This window comes from Lynx rufus, unplaced genomic scaffold (genome assembly GCF_022079265.1).
Source record: "Lynx rufus isolate CCGP_SWC_20201006 ecotype Redwood Valley unplaced genomic scaffold, mLynRuf1.p SCAF_7, whole genome shotgun sequence".
NCBI lineage: Eukaryota > Metazoa > Chordata > Mammalia > Carnivora > Felidae > Lynx > Lynx rufus.
In genome coordinates this window covers 26730348-26751466 of record NW_025814889.1, presented here as the reverse complement: position 1 = coordinate 26751466, position 21119 = coordinate 26730348, and positions in this window count along the sequence as shown.

Below are 21119 nucleotides of genomic sequence, written 5' to 3'. Positions count from 1 at the left end.
AATTTAACCTCTTCACACCCTGTGATTTTTTTGTTTTATATTTCATATGTATAATATATGTTATGTATTATATATTTTAAATTATATACTTTTTAAATTACATATTTTAAATTATATATTATATATACATATATTTATATATACGTATATATACACATATGCACATATATTTATATATACATATATATACATATATACACATATATAAATTATATATTATATACATATATTATATATACATACATTATATATACATATATTATATATAATATATGTATATATATGCGTATATTATACATATACATATATATACATACATATAAGTTTTTCAGCCTGAAAAACTTCATTATTTTTGTACAATGGGTCTGTTAAGGTGAATTCTCTCTGCTTTTTGTTTTTTTTGAAATTGTCTTTATTTGACTTTCTTTTTTGAAAAAAAATTTAAAATTTATTTATTTATTTTGAGAGAGAGAGCAAGCAGGGGAGGGGCAGAGAGAGGGGGGAGAAAGAGAATCCCAAGCTCTGCACCATCAGCAAACTAGTCAAACCTAAGGAGGGGGTCATTGGAACCTCCAACCTATAACAAGTCAGGAACCTGAACTAGAAAGTCGGTGGTCCTGTGGGGCTGATCTTTTAACCTGTGGCATGTGAGATTACATCCAGGTAGACAGTATTAGAATTGAGTTCAGTTGTATGACACCCAGCTGGTGTGAGACATTTGCTTGTTGATGTGGGAAAACCCTGCCCCCCATATTGGAATCGGATGCAGAATAATTTTAGACATCTTTGCAGCTGTAGTTTTATCGGCCTGCTTCTTATCAGTAGAATTTGGGGCTGTAATAGTCTCCTATCATTTTACTCTCTCTATTTTTAGTCCAAGTTGACAGTGCTCCTTTCGAAACAATAGTCTCAAAAACCATAGATTTTCCTGGGTTCATTCCTTTAGACAAAAGCTGCACTCACAGATTTTTTTGAAAAAGCTCTATTCTATCTTGGGCTTCTTCTGAGAGAGATGGTTGAGGGGCAACGCCCTTAGATTTCCTAGAGGATCTGTGGTTTGATTAAGGCCTGTGAGGCACACCCTTAATCTCTTGAAAAGGCTCTTTACTTGGCTGAACACTATGACTTTTGATCTTTCTGAAATTTTAGTAAAAGATCGCATAGCCACATCCTCAGCTTTTTCTCTGGAGTGCACTTTTTCTTAGAGTGTTCGGAAGCTGTCTCTCAATATTATCATGTTTTACTGTTTGAAGAGGCTAAGAATTTTCAAAATCACCATATCTTGGTAGTTCAACAGTTTTTCCAATTTATCTCTCTTTTCACACACTTTATTCCAAGTAGCAAGAAGAAACCAAGTAGCATCTTCAACACTTTGCCTGGAAGTATCCTTAGATAACTGAGTTCATCACTTACAAGTTCCACTTTCCACAGAATTTCAGAAGACGGCTGTGCTAAGCTCTCTGTCACTATCTAACCGGGGTCCTCCTTCTCCCAGTTTCTAACGTGTTCCTCACTTCCTTTTCAGTCCTCACTGGCATATCCTTTTTTTTTTAAATTTTTTTTTTCAACATTTATTTATTTTTGGGACAGACAGAGACAGAGCATGAACGGGGGAGGGGCAGAGAGAGAGGGAGACACAGAATCGGAAACAGGCTCCAGGCTCTGAGCCATCAGCCCAGAGCCCGACGTGGGGCTCGAACTCACGGACCGCGAGATCGTGACCTGGCTGAAGTCGGACGCTTAACCGACTGCGCCACCCAGGCGCCCCCTCACTGGCATATCCTTAATGTCCAGATTTCTATCAACAGTCTGTCCAGAACGATTTAAGCTTTCTCGGCCGTGCCCTTCCAAATTCCTCCAGCCGCTGCCACTCCAAAGCCACTCCCTCATTTTTAGACATTTCTTAAATTGACACTCTGCTTCCATTACCAAAAGCTGTATCAGTCATCTTATGCAACGTAACATTACCACAAACTTAGCGACTTAGAACACAACACACACACATATTATCTTTCAATGCCGGTAGATCGGGAGCCTGGGCATGGTTTAGCTGGCCTCTGTAATCAAGCTGTTGGCCAGGAATAGGTTCTCATCTGGGGAGGTATATGCTTCCAAAATCATTCATTTGTTGGCAGATTTCAGTTCTTTGTGACTGTAATACTGAGGAATTGTGTTTCCTGGTGGCTGCTGGCCAGAAATTGCCCTCCGCTCCAGTGGTGAGCTGCAGTTTCTTGCCATGTGGGGAAGCAACATGGCTGTTGGCTTCCTCAGAGCTGCAAGGGAATGAGAGATTCCTGTACGATGAGTGCTACAATTTTATGTAGTGTAATCACATAATCATACACACATCATCAGATGCATCCCACCACCTTTGCTGCATTTTATTGGTGAACGCAAGTCACAGTTCATGTCTTCAGTCAAGGGAAGGAGATGATGTAAGAGTACGAATACCAGAAAGTAGGGATTCTAGAGACCACCCTGTATCTGTCTGCCACAGTGACCCAGTAGGCTGTATCCTTATAATTCAAGGCCAGTTTAATATTCAACAATTAATCAATGTAATTTCCCATATTAACAAACTACAAAGAAAAACCACTGGCTCATCTCCATAATTACAGAAAAAATATTTTAAGAAACCTAAAACTCATTTTGAATAAAAGTTCTTAGCACTGGAAATACAAATGAACTCTCTCAATTTGATAAAGGGCATCTACAACAGAGCCTCCAGCTAACCATTATGCTTAATAATAAAACACAGAATGATTTTCCCATAGGATAAGGAGAGGGAGTGAGAGAAAGAGACAGAGATAGACAAAAAGAGACAACAATGTCTCTGAGATCTGGGGGGCAATATCAAGCAATCTTTTATACATGTACTTGGAGTCCATGAAGACAGGAAAGGAGGAAAGTGAGAACAGAACAAAAGAAATATTTGAAGAGATCCAGCAAAAAAAAAAAATTGGTAAGATTGAAGAAAGACATAACCTACAGATTCAAGAAACTCAATGAGTTCAATGCAGGATAAATATTATAGTCAAATTGCTAAGAAACAAAGATAAAGAACAAGTCTTAAAAGTACCCAGAAGGGGAGGGGGGGCGGGGAGCACAGAAAGTGGAACAACCACACAGAAAAAAATCAAGCACTGGAAGCATGAAGAAAATGGAATTATGTCTTCAAAGTGCCAAATGATAAACTGAAATAATTTGCCCAGAACTCTATATCAAGAAAGGAAGGTCAGGGGTGCCTGGGTGGTTCAGTTGGTTAAGCATCTGACTCTTGATTTCGGCTCAGGTCATCATCTCACAGTTCCTGAGTTCGAGTGAGGACCTCCTTGTTAGGTTTGATTAATTTGCCAGAATGGCTCACAAATATAACCCAGGACAGATATAACCCAGGAAGAGCTAGATGGAAGAGATAAATAAGGCATTGTATGGGGAAATGGTGTGGAGCTTCTGTGCTCTCTCCAAGCACACCTCTCTCCCCAAATGTCACCATGTTCACCAGCCCAGAAGCTATCTGAACCCTTTCCTTTTAATTTTTATGGAGGCTTCATTTCATAGGTATGATTGATTCAATCACTGGCCATTGTTTTTTTAAATCAATCTCCAACCCCTCTCCCCTCTCAGTAGGTTAGGGAGTTGGGAACAAAGGTCAGACCAAAAATTCCAAAATTCTAGTCACATATTGGCTCCCCTGGCAATCGGCCCCCATCCTTTTGTTACATGGGGACTTTCCAAAAGTCACCTCATTAACATAACCAAAGAAAGCTTTATTACCCTCATCATTTTGGAAATTTCAAGAGTTTTATGAGCTCTGAAATGAGGATGAATAAGTGGATACAAAGTCCAAATATGTATTTCTTTCTATAAATCACAATATCACAATGTGTGACCTTTCATTTAAAAAAGGAAGAATAATTCAGAAGATAGAACTAAGTTCCTAGGAAGCTGATTCTAGAGCCATGGAGAAATATTCCCAAGCATTGAAATCTAATCAAAGAACTCAACATTTTCCCAGCTAAATTTCAGAATTACTGTGGACCAATGACTCCTTTTTACCTTCCATTTTCTCCTTTTTGAACAAGAATGTTTATAGCTGTTGCCCTATGCCTCTCCCACAATTATCTGTTTGGTGTGTTGGGGGAAGATAATTTGTATCTCTACTTTACAGGTTTACAGAGGAACCATGCCCAAGGGCCTCACCTATACCTAGCCTAATTCAGATAATGCAATTTTGGGCGTGGAACAGTTGCTATAAAAAGATTAGATTTTTGGGGATTTGGGGGATGGGTAAATATATTTTATGTATGGGAGGGACATGAATCATTAAGGGCCAGAGAGAAGACAGTGGCAGACAGACTTTGATGATCCCCACTACCTATATTCATACTCTTGCATTACCACCCCGCCCCGAACATGGATGGGACCTGTGACTTCCTCCTAACGAATAAAATATGGTAGAGATGATGGAATGTATGTGATTTCATGTGTATGATTATATTACATAAGACTGTATCACCTGTTTCTCTGGAGTCTCTCACTCCCTTGCTGGATTTGAGGAAGAAAATGGCCATTTGGAGAAATTTCTGATGACCAGGAACTGTGGGTGGCTTCTCAGAGCAAAGACAGTCTCTTCTGCAAATCATGTTGGGAAAACTGGACAGTGACATGCAGAAGAATGAACCTTGACAACTTTCTTACACCATACACAAAAAAAACTCAAAATGGATGAAAGACTTAAATATAAGACAGGAAGCTCTCAAAATTCTAGAGGAGAAAACAGGCAATGACCTCTTTGACCTCAGCTGCAGCAACTTCTTACTCAACATGTCTCTGGAGGCAAGGGAAACAAAAGCAAAAATGAACTATTGGGACCTCATCAAAATAAAAAGCTTCTGCACAGCAAAGGAAACGATCAGCAAAATTAAAAGGCAACCGATGGAATGGAAGAAGATATTTGCAAATGACATATCTGATAAAGTGTTAGTATCTGAAATCTAGAAAGAAGTTATCAAACTCAACACCCAGAAAAACAAGTAATCCAGTGAAGAAATGGGCAAAAGACATGAATAGACCTTTTTCCAAAGAAGACATCCTTTTGGCTAACAGACACGTGAAGAGATGCTCAATGTCACTCATCATCAGGGAAATACAAATCAAAACCACAATGAGATACCACCTCACACCTATCAGAATGGCTAAAATTAACAACTCAGGCAACAACAGATGTTAGTGAGGATGTGGAGAAAGAGGAACCCTTTTGGGGGTGCCTGGGTGGCTCAGTTGGTTAAGCGTCTGACTTTGGCTTAGGTCATGATCTCACTGTTCCTGAGTTTGAGTCACTTGTCAGGCTCTGTGCTGACAGCTCAGAGCCTGGAGCCTATTTCAGATTCTGTGTGTCTCTCTCTCTGCCCCTCCCCCATGCACACTCTGTCTCTATTTCTCAAAAATAAATAAACATTAAAATATATATATTTTTAAATATCTTATAAAAAAAAAAAAAGAGGAACCCTTTGTACTGCTGGTGGGAATGTAACCTGGTTCAACCACTCTGGAAAACAGTATGGAGGTTCCTCAAAAAATTAAAAATAGAACTATCCTATGACCCAGGAATTGCACTACTAGGTATTTATCCAAAGGATACAGGAGTGCTGATTTGAAGGGGCACATGAACCCCAATGTTTATAGCAGCACTATCAACAATAGCCAAAGTATGGAAAGAGCCGAAATATCCATCAACTGATGAAATATATATATGTGTGTATATATATATATACATATGTGTATATATATGTGTGTATGTATATATATATGTGTGTGTGTGTATAAATATATATATGTGTGTATATATATATATACATATATATATATATATATATATATAATGGAATATTACCTGACAATCAAAAAGAATAAAATCTTGCCATTTGCAGCAACATGGATGGGACGAGAGTGTATTATGCTAAGAAAAATAGGTCAGTCAGAAAAAGACAAATCTCATATGATTTCACTCATATGTGGAATTTAAGAAAAAAATCCAGATGAATATAGGAGAAGGGAAGCAAGAAAAAGATAAAAACAGAGAGGGAGACAAACCATAAGAGACTTAAATACAGAGAACAAACTGAGGGTTGCTGGTGAGGTATTGGGCCGGGGGATGGTCTAAATGGGTGATGGGTATTAAGGAGGGCACTTGCTGGGATGAGCTCTGGGTGTTATATGTAAGTGATGAATTACTAAATTCTATTCCTAAAATCATTATTATACTATATGTTAACTAGCTTGGATTTAAATTAAAAAAATAAATTTACTCAATAAAAAAAAAACGAAAAGAAATAGAAGCCGCAAAGAACTGAATTCTGCCAAAAAATGTATGAGTTTGTAAACAGATCCTTCCTCAGTCAAGCCTCCATATCAGAACTTTGATGTAATGGGCTATGGTAGCCACAAATATATGTCCATTTCTTACTCTCCAGAACCTATTGAATGGGATATTTGCAGATGTGATTGAGTTAAAAATCTTGACAAAGGGATATTTGCAGATGTGATTAAGTTAAAAATCTTGAGGTGAGGAGATTGTTTAGAATTGTCTAGGTGGGCCTTAAATGTCCTTGTAAATGTCTTATTTTAGTGGGTTTTTTAGGGTTTTAGTATAAACCTCTAACATCACTTTCGGATAATATTATACCACTTCATGTGTTCTATACTTTATAACAGTGTGTTTCCTTTCCTTCTCTCCTGGCCTTTGGTCTATTGTCCTGCATTTTACTTTCACATGTTAAAATTTCCCTCTTTATTTTCATTTAAACAGTAGATTACTTTTAAAAAGATCTAAATAGGGTGCCTGCGTGGCTCAGTCGGTTGAGCCTCCTGCTTCTGCTCAGGTCATGATCTCACAGCTTTTGAGTTCGAGCCCCATGTCGGGCTCTGTGCTGACAGCTCAGAGCCTGGAGCCTGCTTCAGATTCTGTGTCTCCCTCTCTCTCTGCCCCTCCCCTGATCATACTCTGTTTCTCTCTCTCTCAAAAATAAATAAGCATTAAAAATTAAAAAAAAATAAAAAGATCTCAATAAAATAGTACTGTCTTCCTCATGATTTACTATCGACAGTCTTCTTTTCTTTGTGTAGAATATAATTCCCTCTGGTATCATTTGCCTTTAGCCTGAAAGACTCCTGTTGGTATTTCTTGTATTATTCTTAGTTTTTCTAAGTCTGAAAAAAAAAAAAGATTTATTTGCCAACACTTTCAAATTATTTTTCCACTGGGTATGGAATCCTTGGTTGACAGTTTTCTTTTCTTTCTTCTTTTTTTTTTTCCTTTCTACAAATTAAAGATGTTGCTGTACTTTCTTCTCACTTGCGTTCTTCCCAATAAGAAACCTGTTGTCATCTTTATATATAACTTGTTTTGGGGGGGGGGAGGGCTGCTTTTCAGCTTTTCTCTATATCATTGGTTTTATGCCATTTGATGATGATGTGGTTTTTAATTTTCTTTACGCCTTTTGTGCTCGGAGTTTGTTGAGTTTCTTGGATGTGGGAGATTATAGTTTTCATACAATTGGATTTATTTTGTTTTCTATTATTTTTTCACATATTTTTTTCTACCTTTCACTGTCTCTTCCTCTTCAGGGACTGCAATTACATATGTATTAGTTGACTCACAGTTTTTCTATCATTCACGGATGCACTCTTCATTTTTTTATTTTTTTATCTCTTTGTGTCTCATTTTGAATGGCTTCTATTAACATATCCTCAAGCCTGCTAATCTTTTGTTCTGATATGTCCAATCTGTCATTAATACCACCAGTGTGTTTTCATGTCAGACGTTGTAGTTTTCATTTCTAAAAGTCTGATTTAGTGTTTGTTTGTTTTTTTAAATATCTTCCATGTGTCTATTTTTTTGAACTGTGCAATACAGGTATAATAATTGTTTAATATCCATTTATGGTAACTTTAAATGTATCTTTCCTGGGTCACTTTTAATGGATTCATTTATATTTTTTTTATTATGTGTATCATATTTTCTTGATTTCTTTTACATTTTATTATATGTGTCATATTTTCTTGATTTCTTTTACATGCCTGGTAATTTTATATTGTATTAATTATGAATTTTACCTTATATATTTATTTTCAGGTGATTCCCTCCCCCACCCCCACCCCCCCCCCACCCCCGCCTCAGAGAATTCACAGCCTCATGCACTGATCAGTACTCTGCGGAATACTCATGGAGGAGCCTCTGCAGCCGTCCAGAGTTCTTTCTTTATGCAGCTGTCCCCTCTGGTACTCTGTCTTACCAACGGTAGCTAACTTGCTCTCCTTGAATGTTCAGCTCCATCTCCTAAATTCAGAGTCTTCTGGGTTCTATTTGGGTTGTCCTTCCCCATGTCACAGGCTAAAAACATTTATAAGGCAAAACCTGGCCATTCCTAGGACTCACCACTTATTTTCTGTGTTTGAGGAATTACTGTTTTCTGGTGCTTACTGCCCAGTGTCTTGAAAACCTTTGTTTTATGTATTTTTTTTTCCCAGTTATTTTTTGTTTCACACAGAAGGGTAAATCTAGTCCCTGTTACTCCCTCTCGGTTATAAGTAGAATCTCACTAGCATTTCTCTTGCTTCTTTTTCATTGTTTCCATCCCTCTACTTTTTCTCCATGTTGTTTCCTTTTGCACTATATCCTTTTGCATATTTATCACTGTTATTTAAAAATTCCTACTTGCACCATCTGCAGGTGTGTTTCTATTGGCTATGACCTCTATTGACCATAGGTCCCTTTTTTCATCTTCAAATGTGTCATAGTTTTTAATGTATGCTGAACATTTTATAGAACAGGACACTAGCAAAAGAAGTAAATAATATTTCTAAGAAATATCCTATCTCTTCCGTGAGGCTCCAAACTTGGAGAGCCGAGTCCATGTGATATGTAGTCAGCTTGGGTCTGAACTTGTTTCAGTTTTAGTCTGATTCAGTTCCCCACTGGTTTCAAATGTTTTGAGAGAGGTTACTTTTTCCCTTTGGCAGATCTTAGAATCTGAGCACCTGAGAGAGTCCAGAGATTTCTTTATGGTATACCCAAAGATGACAATGTTCTAAGCCACAGGAGATCTTTCTTTGCCTGGTGTCAGGGTCACTGGGAAGCTCTCTGGAACTACTCTCAGGTTTCTGTTCTGCTGAAATGTGAAAGCCTAGAGTTACTGTTCCCTTGCCCATTTAGTTATTGAAAGTCCACAGTGCCTCAGATGCTCTCTCAGCTCTCCCACCCTGCCCCCCACCTTTAGAAGGCAACTGCATCCCACTTGGGTAAGATCTCTCATGCCTCATGGGGGAATCTGTCTCAGTTCTCTGCCCCCAACCTTCAGCACATTGTCCATTAACTTGGTGAAAACCTATATTAAAAAGTTGAAGGGTGGGAACAGATTCACTTTGTGGCTGGTCCTCTTTGGCATTCTAATTTTTCACATTGTCTCAAACCCACTGCAATTTCTTACAAGTTTGGTAGATTTCTCTCTACCATGTAGAGTATCTTTCTCCTCTTCCCATTGATTCACCTTGTTTGGTTGTTATGGTAAGAGTGGCAGCCTCTTTTTACTTTCTACATCAGAATCAGAAACAGAGGTACCCTAAACCTTTCTCTTATTATGCCATTTTATAGAAAATGAAATGAGTCACTTTCTCACAGAAGTTTAGTTTTCTTGTCATAGAGGAAATTCCATTTTCCATTGAGTTTGCCTAACTTTCATGAGGGCTGGGAGGGCTGGGACAGAGAACTGGGATTTTGAGATTTGGAAGGAAATGTAGGGACCATCCTGCCTAATTCCCTGCTGATGCTACTTACTTGGGAACTCTCCCACCAACATAGTTTTGTGTGGGTGTTTTTTATTGTCTATGTGTCTATGTGTGATTGTCTCTGGCTAAAGTTGACACAGCAATTCCCACTGTACAGTGGCTTATTTCTTCTCTCTGAATTTTGAACATTAAGCCAAATAAACATCCAGAAAACTTTCCATGTGCTCAATCAGCTTTGTCTGGTCTGGCTTACACTCTGGACTTGGATTGGGCCATCTTTTTTTTTTTTTTTTTTTTTCCAGAATAGATGTATCCATATGCATCTAGTATTTCTGTGCTCGTTTGATTACTAAGTTGCCTCATTGGGACTCGGGAGGGCAGTTGCTTGTTTGTTTTGTTTTTGAACACATATCCATTAGTTTTTGTTTTGTTTTGTTTTTGACTTGGTGGTCTGTTGTGGAAATAAAAGTTTAGAAGAAGCCCAGCTCATGGTAACAGACAAACACTCTTTAATAATGACTTTTTATATGTTTAAAAACAGGACCTATAAATCCTGAATGATTTGTCATTTTATTGGCCAAGTGGAAATGTGCTGTGGTTAATGTAGTTATACAAAATTATGTTACTTGTTTCCTCACAGTGGCAGTAAGTACTAATAGGAAACATGTGACTTTACTCACTTATAAGGCACAAATTAGCACATCCTGTGACCGCTGTAGAATTTGGCCATGATAAGAGAATGCTAGTGTATCATCGTAAAGTGAAAGCCTCTTCTCTGATCTTAGCAGATCCATATCCTGTTGGCCATTTTGAGCTTCAAAAAAAAAAGAAACAATTAAAACTTACCAAAAGTTGGTATTACCTGGAAGCAATCATAAGCTTCAAGTATAAATGAAGTACCTATCATCATGATTGCCAGGCACTGCATGAGGTCCTCCACATACATGATCTCATTTAAATCTCCTTCCATCCTTGACTAGTAGCCTCTAAATTAAAACTTCAATTTGACTGATGAGGAAGCTGGGAGCATTTCAAGGTCATAAAGCTAGTGAGTGAGGATCCAAAATCAGGTTTTCTCTGAGACCATACTGCCTTCCACCCCACGGGCAGATTTTTCTCATCCATCTTCTCTTCTCCTCTGCACACTTCCCTCCTTAATCAGCAAGATCTCCCTCCCATCCTGGTTAATCAGAACCCAGCTGAGTACCTTCCACAGGCAGAGCAGTAATAGTACCATTCTCCTCTTCCAGTTCCCTATCGTTCCCCTTTATTATCTCAGCCATCTTGGGGCGCCTGGGTGGCTCAGTCGGTTGAGCATCTGACTTCGGCTCAGGTCATGATCTCACAGCTCACGAGTTCAAGCCCCACATCAGGCTCTGGTGCTGACAGCTCAGAGCCTGGAGCCTGCTTCGGATCCTGTGTCTCCTCTCTCTGCCCCTAACCCACTCGCATTCTGTCTCTGTCTCTCTCAAAAATAATCATTTGAAAACAATTATTATCTCAGCCATCCACTTTCCTATCACCCTGCCCACACCTAGTATATTCGAGCAAATGCAGACCTGGCAGAGAAGGGGCCAAGTCAAGGTTCAGGTCTACGATGAAACATGAAAGCTCCACCATTAGGGTCACTGCTTGGGTAGACAAAGGACGACAGGAACAGAAATCAGAACAGTGATCACCTTTGACATGGGAGAGAGACTACAAAGATCATTTCTGGGGTGGTGGAAATGTTTTAAATCTTTTTCAATGCTGTTTGCAAGAGTATATACATTAGGGAAAACTACACAAATCTACACATAAGAGGTAGCTATTTTAAGTATAAAATTATACCCCAGTAAAAAATTTTTAAATAGTATTAAAAAAAAAAAAAAGCAAGTGCTATGGCCTGGATGGCTACCTTTTATTTATTTTTAAAATTTTATTTAAGTAGTCTTCACACCCAAGTGGAGAGCTCAGTGTGGGACTGGAATTCACAACCCTGAGATCAAGACCTGTGCGGAGACCAAGAGTTGTACACTTAACTGACTGAGCCACCAGGTGCCCCTGGATGGCTACATTTTAAATGGTGTGGCTTTGGCTTTGAGGGCCTGCTCCAGTCCTCACCCATGTGCTTAATTATGCTCTAGTTATGCCCTTGAACTAGCTAGTTGACCCTTGGTCCCCATCAGAAGACTTGACTTCCACCAGTTTACCCCATATGTTTACCTTCCCACAATTTACTGCTCCTATAAGCCCAACCCGCTTTCCCTTTGTCTTGTCACTTCCCCACAATTTACTGCCCTTTGTTAAAATGGTACATAAGCATTCCAAGTTTAACCACTTCTTTGGGAGTTCATTTCTTTTCTGTGAAGTCCTCAACGCACATAAACTTTAAAATATTATCATCAAATAAAATCTGTAGGCCTTTTCTTAATCTATTGTGGGTTTTTGTTTTTGGTTTTGTTTTTTGTTTGTTTGTTTTGGTCAGTCTAATGTGCGGGCTCTAGCTGAGGGATTTAAGAGGGTAGAGAAAAACTTTTCCTCCTGAGGTTCGAGGACACCAGGTGAAGAAGAATCCACGTGCCGTAAGTAGCGCCTAAGGTTTTAAAAGGAAAGGGAGGCAGAGTGCAGAGTCATGGATGTGGCACCAAAGCAGGTGACCCTCTGTAAAAGGTGCTCTGGTTCCGGGCATTACCCAAGAGAGGACAGACCAGCCCTGCTTGTGCTTTTCTAGAAACTCTCACAGCCAAGGGCAAGGGCTGTGGACTGGCAGCCTTCCCCAGTAAGTTAATGCCCCCACTGCCCCTGCTTCCTTCCTTCCTTGGGAAATGCTGGTTCTCAAACCTCAAAGGCCCCCGGCCCTTGGAAGGAGTAAGTGAACAGCTTCCTGAGGCATCAGACAAAGGCAACCCCTTAACCCTAGCAAGAGTGGCTCAGGGCAAGCCAGGGCTTTGGCTTCTAAAGAACTGATGAGCATTACCGTGCCATTGCAGGCCCAACCCTGCCATGGAGCAGTAGAAATGCCAGAACTACCCTGTCCCCTCTCTTCCTCTCCCCACTCCCTCTCTTTGTCATCTTCCAACTGGCTGGCCTTTGATCTCAGCACAGAAAACTCAGGCCCATTATAAACCTGTTTACACTCTAATGACAAGAATACAGACACAAGTAATTAGAGATGAAAATTAAATGGCCTAGCCCAACTCCCCAGAAGAACCAGGAAGGGCGGTCTGGATGAGTCAACCAGCTCAGGCAACAGGAGTTTGCTTCAGGCAATCTAGGATGTGGCTTTATTTTTCCCCAGATCCTTTCTTTGTAGCAAAATAACTCAGTGAGGGCCACTTCAACAAATCTGTGAAGCCCTCTACCTGTGTCCAGTCTCCCCCTTGAACAACAATTTCTGAACAGCTCCACAAAGCTCTTGTCCCAGTTCAGGTGCCCGGTGAGCTCCAGACTTCTCCCTCCCTGTCTGATTTCGGGAATAAACGCTGGTATCAGTCATGTACACCTTAGTGAGAATTCCTTAAAATTTTGTTTTAAAGTCTAGTGTGTGACAACCACTCTGAGTTGACAGAACTGAACTAAAACAATCACCCCTGATATCAACATCGAGGAGAAAGGCAGCACGTACCAAATCCATTTTAAACTGTCTTGCTGGGTAATAGCTGCAAAAGTCATGTTCTGGAAAGTGCAAAACACCAATTTCACTTACACACTAGGCCAGGAGTAATTGGTTTCTGTCTGCAGGCATTGCATTGAACTAGTGTGCTCTAACAGGAAGGCTGCACCCATGTTTGAGTCCTTTTTGCACAATAACCTGTTATTTTGTAATTGGTATAATATTCTCTTAGGGCTCTGATTCTATGTTTAAAAAGAAGTACTGAAAACAAGGAGTTTTTTCTTTCTTTCTTCTTCTTCTTTTTTTTTTTTTTTTTTTTTTAATGACCGAATCCAACACTATTACCAACCATCCCAAACTGAGTCGCTTTCAGTTACCAGGAAAGAGATTAAGTGGTCTATACCAACTTTGCAGCTCTTTGCTCGGAAGCATGAACCAGTATCAGGGTCAAGCGCATAGGCAGCATCTTTCATTACTGTGAGGCAAGCCTCCAGTCAAACCATCAGAGTGGAGCCTTCTGGTCTCCAGAAAGTCATTATGTACTTGGGATTATCATTAATTTTCTCTCCCTCAAGTGCTTCTGATGAATGTGAGGGCTGTGGGCTAAAGCCGGTCTATGCATTCACTGATAAAAGGTTCTGTGTTCAATTTTCTCAAAGTGCCCTTAGAGAATCCCCAATTTCCTGCCTCTTCCTAAGAAGAAACTGAATTCACCCTGCCTTCAAAAAGGGAGAATTGAATCCTCTTGGTGTACAGGCTTCCTGGAGTTTTGGCAGGACAGGCTACTGGGGTATTTCGAGACTTGGAACCTTTGCAGGCCAGTCTCTTTTGGGGAATGGCAGTGTAGATAAGGCTGTTATTATTTATTGCAGACTGCAGAACTACATAATGTCCATTTGACTTCTGTTTCTCCATTCCATTTTCTCTTAGCCCAGCCTCGACCTACCTCCCGTGAATCTTATGCAAGCTCCTACAAGCCCTGCCGAGCCCACTTTTAGCTTTCTCTGCTGGAGTCCACACTGCCCAGGGCTCCCCTGACTCACCCCATCCTTTTGGCCACGTCTTCAGATGTCACGTTTGATGGAAGGCATCAGCTCCCTCAGACACACGGGGGATGCATCTGGTGCATTACTGCAAGAATACACCCCATCCGCTGGGCTCCTTTTTGTTAGGCAAGGGAGGCAAGGACACAGAAGCTCCCAGTAGAAGTGGCTTTGAGCAAACAATGGGTTCACACATAAAGCCCTGTGGTATCATCTTTTATGAAGCCATAGGGATTTGGGGGCACTAGTTGTCAAGCTTTATATTGTTTAATTAAGTTATTGTCATGAGCTAAGATGAGCCGTAGATGTGTCCAGGGTATTGAAACAATGCCTTTTGTGTGGGGCCCGTGTGAAAGAACACTCTGGGGCTTTGTGCACAACGACTTCCCGTCTCCCAGGGCCCCGGTGTGTTGTTCCTCCACCACTGTCTAGGCTACTGCTGCGTCCAGGGTGTTCCTTGTGGTGTTTCAGCCACTGCTATTAACATCTGCCGAAGAGGCCATGCGTTTCCTCCTTGTCGTGTAAATAAAGGCCACCTCATGGAAGCCAGCGTTGTCCGACACCTGCTGAAACTCCACGCTCACAGCTGCAAAGAGCAGTACGAACAAGTTGCACGTTCAAGCAGAAGAGCTCTGCCCACAGACGGCGAAGCCCCAGAATTTCCATAAAAGCTCTGATTAGTTCAAACGTATCCACCATATAACAGACCTAGCAGGGTCTTGGTTTGCTTTTGTTTCATTATCCAAATATATGATTACAGCTTGGACACCAGACTGTAGCATCTAGATCTCAACCCAGTAGTCTGGACATCAGGGTCAGGGAAGAAAGTCAGCTCCATAGAGAAACTCTGCCCTCAGGCCTCCGGGAACTTTAACAGTATTCCCGGGCACTTCCTGAGTAAGGAGTTTCCCCGAGTGGCTCAGATGAGCCATCCTGGTCTTGGACAGAATCAAGGCATTTCTTCAAGAGAGCTAGGAGTCAAACGGTTATAAATTCTGTGCCAGGTGACAGGAGACATAGGCACAATTCGGACCCTCATGGGCTCCCGGATCTTGGTAAAGTATCCTCCGAGTTTGAAGTTTGTATTATTAGAGGTTTTTGGACAGTCCTCTGGAGAATTGTTGGGTTTTTTTTTTTTTTTTTGGAAGAACCTCAAGGATATAGGAATCAAGAGAGAAGCCTGGGTGAGCCTCTCTACCTGCCCTCTGTATTACCCTGAGCATCCCCGGCCTGACCTCTCTTGTAGATGGTGGCTGAGCAGGATTTGTTTCGAATAAAGATTTTTTGCTGTGTACAAAATACTACCATAGGACAGCTTGAAAGCTTCTGGACACTGTCGAAGGCCTCACCCATTCTAACATTCGAAGATCGGGGGACTTTATGGCTATATTGACGTGTGGACCCCGTAGCTTAAATTCTCACTGAGGGACAGGTGAGTACATCCTGTGGTCATGGTTAGGGGGAGGCAGAGGCTGCAAGGATGCACCGGCCAGGCCTGGGTCTTGGGAAGTGATGCACCAAGCCAGCCTTGTTTGGGAGCAGATCATAGCAGAGCTTAAAGAAGACTGTTGTTAATGAGGCAAGAAATTTCATTAGACCCCATTGCCTTACAGAGAAGAAAAAAGTTGGAGATTTCTGTAGGTGTAGATAAGGAGTCTTTTCAGATCCCTGTCTTCCACTCCTCAACCTGCACAACCCCCCAGCCTTGCTGAGGTAACTGTCAAAGACATTCAGTAGGCTTGGGACACTCTGTAGGAAGTCGTTGTAGCGTGTGAGTCAACAATTTTTGTCCTGGATTCTCTAACAAGTTCAGGTAATCTCTTACTATTTCTTTTTCCTAACTGCCCCTCCCTCCAGCCCATTAAACTGCTATCCCCTTACTAACCTGGACAAAACATCTAGTCCACAACTCCAGAATGTCAGCACCTCAGGAAGAACATGACATGGCAGTAGCATTTACAATACAAAAAGCCAGTCTGTCATTTAAAAGATTAGTCAGCTTAAGAAAGGTCTTTGGCACATAAAACATCAAACAACTGATTCATTGGCCTGAAAATTTTTTTTCAATAAATTCTTTTGAAGTTAGGTAGACATAACGTATGCGTGGCAATGCAAACCAAAAATGCTATGTCATTGAGGCACTGTGTATTCAGTATTGGTTACCGCACATACAAATTTCAGACACAGTAGGAAATCTGATGTGCCCTTTCAAAAAGGAACTTGTAGAATTAAGCCTTTCATCTGCCTTGTGATGTGATTTGCATATTGTTTCTATATTATTGTATATTCAGTCATGAATGCTTCGTGAAAGAATAACTGTTTCATTACTGTAACTGTACTCAAATTCAAGACTCGGGGCCAGAAAAATGTGACATTAAACTTGTTTTAAGATAAAGACATCCTATTGACCAGGGGAAAGGTCCATGAGTCAGATGACATAGATTCTAGTCCTGGATATTACTGTGTATCTGCAGAGAGAATTTCTCTGCTTCTCTTCGTTGAAAGCCTTGCTCAGGCTTAGTTAGGAGCTTGAGTGTGGAATCAAAGAAACCTAGGTTTGCATCATTTATAAGCTGAGTGATATTGGACAGGTTACTCAACCGCTCCAAGTCTCAGTTTTATCACCTATAAAATGGGCATAATAATCATACCTATTTCATGAGGGTAGGGTAAAGATTAAAGACCATACAGAAAATGTTCAGTAAGTGGTCATTGTTATTATTGACCTTGATTTCCTTCATAGTGCTGATTTTGTGTAAGACTGCCTCCAAGATTCTTTTCATTTTTAAAATGCTATGATCCTCAGGCTTGTCAAATTTAGCCTTCTTCCTTAGGGTTCAAGACATATAGTTGGTCCCAGGAGTCCTGTTGTGGATAGCCCAATTCTTGCTGGGGTGACCATGGTGAGGTTCTAATGCACCTGCCTTCAGGCACTCAGAATAGGCTGGGACAAAGCGTTTGGCAAAGAAGATGAAGGCTGTATTGGAGATTCTTCAGTAAGACACTGAAGGTGCCAAACTAGAGGTATGGGCTATAGACCATAAATCAGGCAAGAGAGACTCAGCCCAGACTAGGTTGGCAGGGAGGATATAAGGTCAAGGAGGGACAAGAAGTGGGGATTAAAGTGAGGAACTCAGGGGAACCTGGGTGGCTCAGTTGGTTGAACATCTGACTTCGACTCAGGTCATGATCTCGTGGTTCATGGGACCGAGCCCCACGTTGGGCTTTAAGCTGGTGGTGCAGAGCCTGCTTCAGATTCTCTGTCCCCCCTCTCTCTCTGTCCCTTCACCACTCGTACTGTCACTCTCTCTGTCTCTAAAAGAAATAAACATTAAAAAAAAAAAGTCAGGTACTCAGCCAAGAGTTCCTAGCTCGAGAGAAGCACATGTAGACGAGACTCATGCAAAGGAGGAGGTCCTTGGTGACAGCTTAAAGTGTTTGCTTTTCAGTCTGGAAGGAGCTATTGCTGGTGTCCTGCTACCCAAAGTGTGTGTCCTGTGGACCAGTAGCATCTGATTGCCTCAGACTTGGTTGGAAATGGAGACTCTCGTGCCTTAATCCAGATCTACAGAACTAGAAAGTGCATTTTGACAGGACTCCAAGCTGGAGGGGTAGATGAGTGATGCTCAACCTGTCACTTTAATCAATTCCTTTGAGATAGAGATAACTATATTAAGATTTTTTTTTACAAAATCCAAACAAGAAACATTTTCTAAGGAATAGGGAAGCATTCAGCCAAGAAATGTAAACAGGGAAACCTATTTTTAGGTTTGTTTTTCCAAGAAGCAAAGTTTAAAAGGTGTCTTATAAATATGTTTTTCTTATGTGGTACAATAAGCCACCATCAACTAGTGGGGATTGCAGAATACAGCCAATACCAAGTTGTCTGTGAGCTTATGGAGACTTGCCACCAATCAAAGGGATGGAGTTGCCCCACCGAGAAAATCCAGACGGAATTCTGTCAAATGATCCCATGACTCTCTGCTTTCTTAGTATGAAGGACCTTTCTGGAGGACATCAAAAGTCAGATTCTCCCCATGAGAGGCTAATAACCTTTGGTGTCAGGACACCCTGATGGGGCCCATCAAGACCTCACTCCAGGCAAAACTGTGAGATATGCAAGTTTGACCTTCTATGTCTTGCCGTCTCTCTCACTTTGCTCTCTGGCTCATGACACTCACTTGTTTTATGGTTAAGGAATCTAAGGTTAGGTAATTCACCCAATGTGACAACTCTTGTGGTTCCCAGAACTCAAATTTGAATGGGGATCTCTGTTTCCTCAAAGCTTTGGGTCTTGCCTTTTTGCTGCGTTGTGTCTTATGCTGTTGGCGCATTTGGGGTTAGATGAGGTGGCTGTCCTCAAAAAGCTTACAGTTCTTGATTCAATCGCTCCAATTTTAATAGAGTGAACATTTGTTTCAGCCCAATTCAGGCAGATCCTGCAACCCACATGCGAGACATGCAATAACCAACCACAAAGCCCTTAAAAAGTCTTATTCTGCTTAAACTCAGAGACAGAGAGTTCCTTTGAGGTAGAGATGCTTATATTAATACAGAAAACCAGTCAACTCGGATACATTTTCCCAGTAAAGGGAAAGCACTCGGACACGAATTTTAAAACCAGCATCATCTAAAAAGACCCTCCCATCCTAACGGCTCAGGAAGATTTCATTTTCCTCCCTGGGATATCACTAATAAGAAACGTGTCCTCCACAAGATTCTGGGTTGTATCCGTTTGTGCAACATCAGTCAGGGGCACAGAGTCTCCAGATAAATGAAACTTTTAGGGTCTTGGTCCTCAAAGCATAGTCCGTGACCAATACCGTGACCCAGAAGCTTGCCAGAAACGCAGAATCCGTGAGTTCGAGCCCCGCGTCGGGCTCTGTGCTGACGGCTCAGAGCCTGGAGCCTGTTTCCGATTCTGTGTCTCCCTCTCTCTCTGACCCTCCCCCGCTCATGCTCTGTCTCTATCTCAAAAATAAATAAACGTTAAAAAAAATTAAAAAATAAAAAAAAATTAAAAAAAAAATAAAGGGGGGCAGGAGAGTGGTTTCAGAAAATAATTAGGCTACTGTATTCGGTGTGTCACATATGATGCCAATTTTCGAAAACCCTACACGAAAATGATCTTCCAAACCAAAGTTTATGTTCACAATTGAAGATTTGATGGGCATTGGAGACTGCCCAGACCTTGCCGGAGATCAAAGTCACCTTATGAGCGTCAGCTTTCTTTGTAGGGAAGACGTAAGAGGTGTCAACCAGCGGAACATACCCGCTGCCAGAGCTCCCAGGCAGGGCAGCTTGGCAAAGTGCAGTGAGAGAGCGGGGTGGGTGAGGGGCAGTCCTGAGGGTGCCATATGTCCCAACCGGCAGGGAGACTGTAGGAAAGAATGAGGGCATTCTCTACACTGACAGGGCTGGTTTTAGGTAAATCAGGATTTATGGCCACCAGGAATTGAATATAATTAGGGCCAAGCCTCTGAATAGGAATGCCTTTACAATTGGATTCTGCCTGCAGGCTGGGGTTAGGGCTGGGATGGCAAAAAAAAAAAAAAAAAAAAAAAAAAAAAAAAAGGGTAGATTCCATCTATGCACTTAACCCTCTTAGTCTGGTCTGAATTCTGCCGGGAGCCCATGCCGTGGTCCCTTTGGTTGTTTTCCTCCCATTCCTCCGGACGTAAAGATTTGGAAATTGCCTAGACTTTCCCAGCCCACCTGGCTCAGAATTCCGAGTCCAGCTCCCTTCTGCCCTGTGACCTATAATCACACAGAATGACTATAAAGCTGTAGACTCCGCACTTTCCCTGCCTGAGATTACCTCCTGCCGCCACTGCTTGTTAGCTGGGAAAGTGACTCACCCTTTCTGCGCCCGGATTTTCCTGTGAATGGAGCTTATCGTAATATGCCCTTGAGAAATGGCCCTGGAGAAACGGCCCTGAGGATTCACGCGTTAACGTGTGTTAATATGTCGTTGCCCCGTGCTCAGGACGGCACCTGGCCCATAATAAAGGTAGCTGTCATCTTAGGACGTCGGATCTGGAAACTGAATCCAAAGACTTTCTTCCCCCACCCCCCAGGAGAAAAAGAAGTGTTAAAGGGTAAACGGAGGCACATCAAAATTTGAAGAGTTTATTTGGGCAAAAATCAATCGGAATTGGGCAACGCCAAACCAGAAGCGGCTGGGGAGAGACATCCACCAACTAGAGCTTCGGGAGAGACGTTCACAGAAAAAAGGCAAAAGCAAGGCTAGGAAATTATTGACCGGTTACGGCTTAAAGCCTAGTTGGCTGTTTGCGATTGGTTGTCTGTAGGTTTCAATTTCCTGACCTTGAGGCAGTTAGAGGCTTAGATTTGGGTTTGCTTGTGTAGGGCACCAGGGCATTAGAATCACCTCTGTCTGATGGCCTCCTTGTCTAATTAACAGCAGGATAAGACTCCCATTAGCTGTTAGTAAATTGAGGTCGTTCTCCTATCTGCCTGGATCCCAAGGTTCTGGGGGCCCAAGAGGAGAAGGAGCCACTCCTGGTCAGTACAGACCGGGAGTTTGGGGGTACCCGACACACCCTGAACGTAGAACGACACAGCTTGACCGCCACCCTCCCCCAAGCCAGAAGTCTGGAGACCACAGCATTACCTTATTTATAAACAATCAGGAAGTTCTCTTGGGAACAGGCGATAGGTTTGTTTAGGTG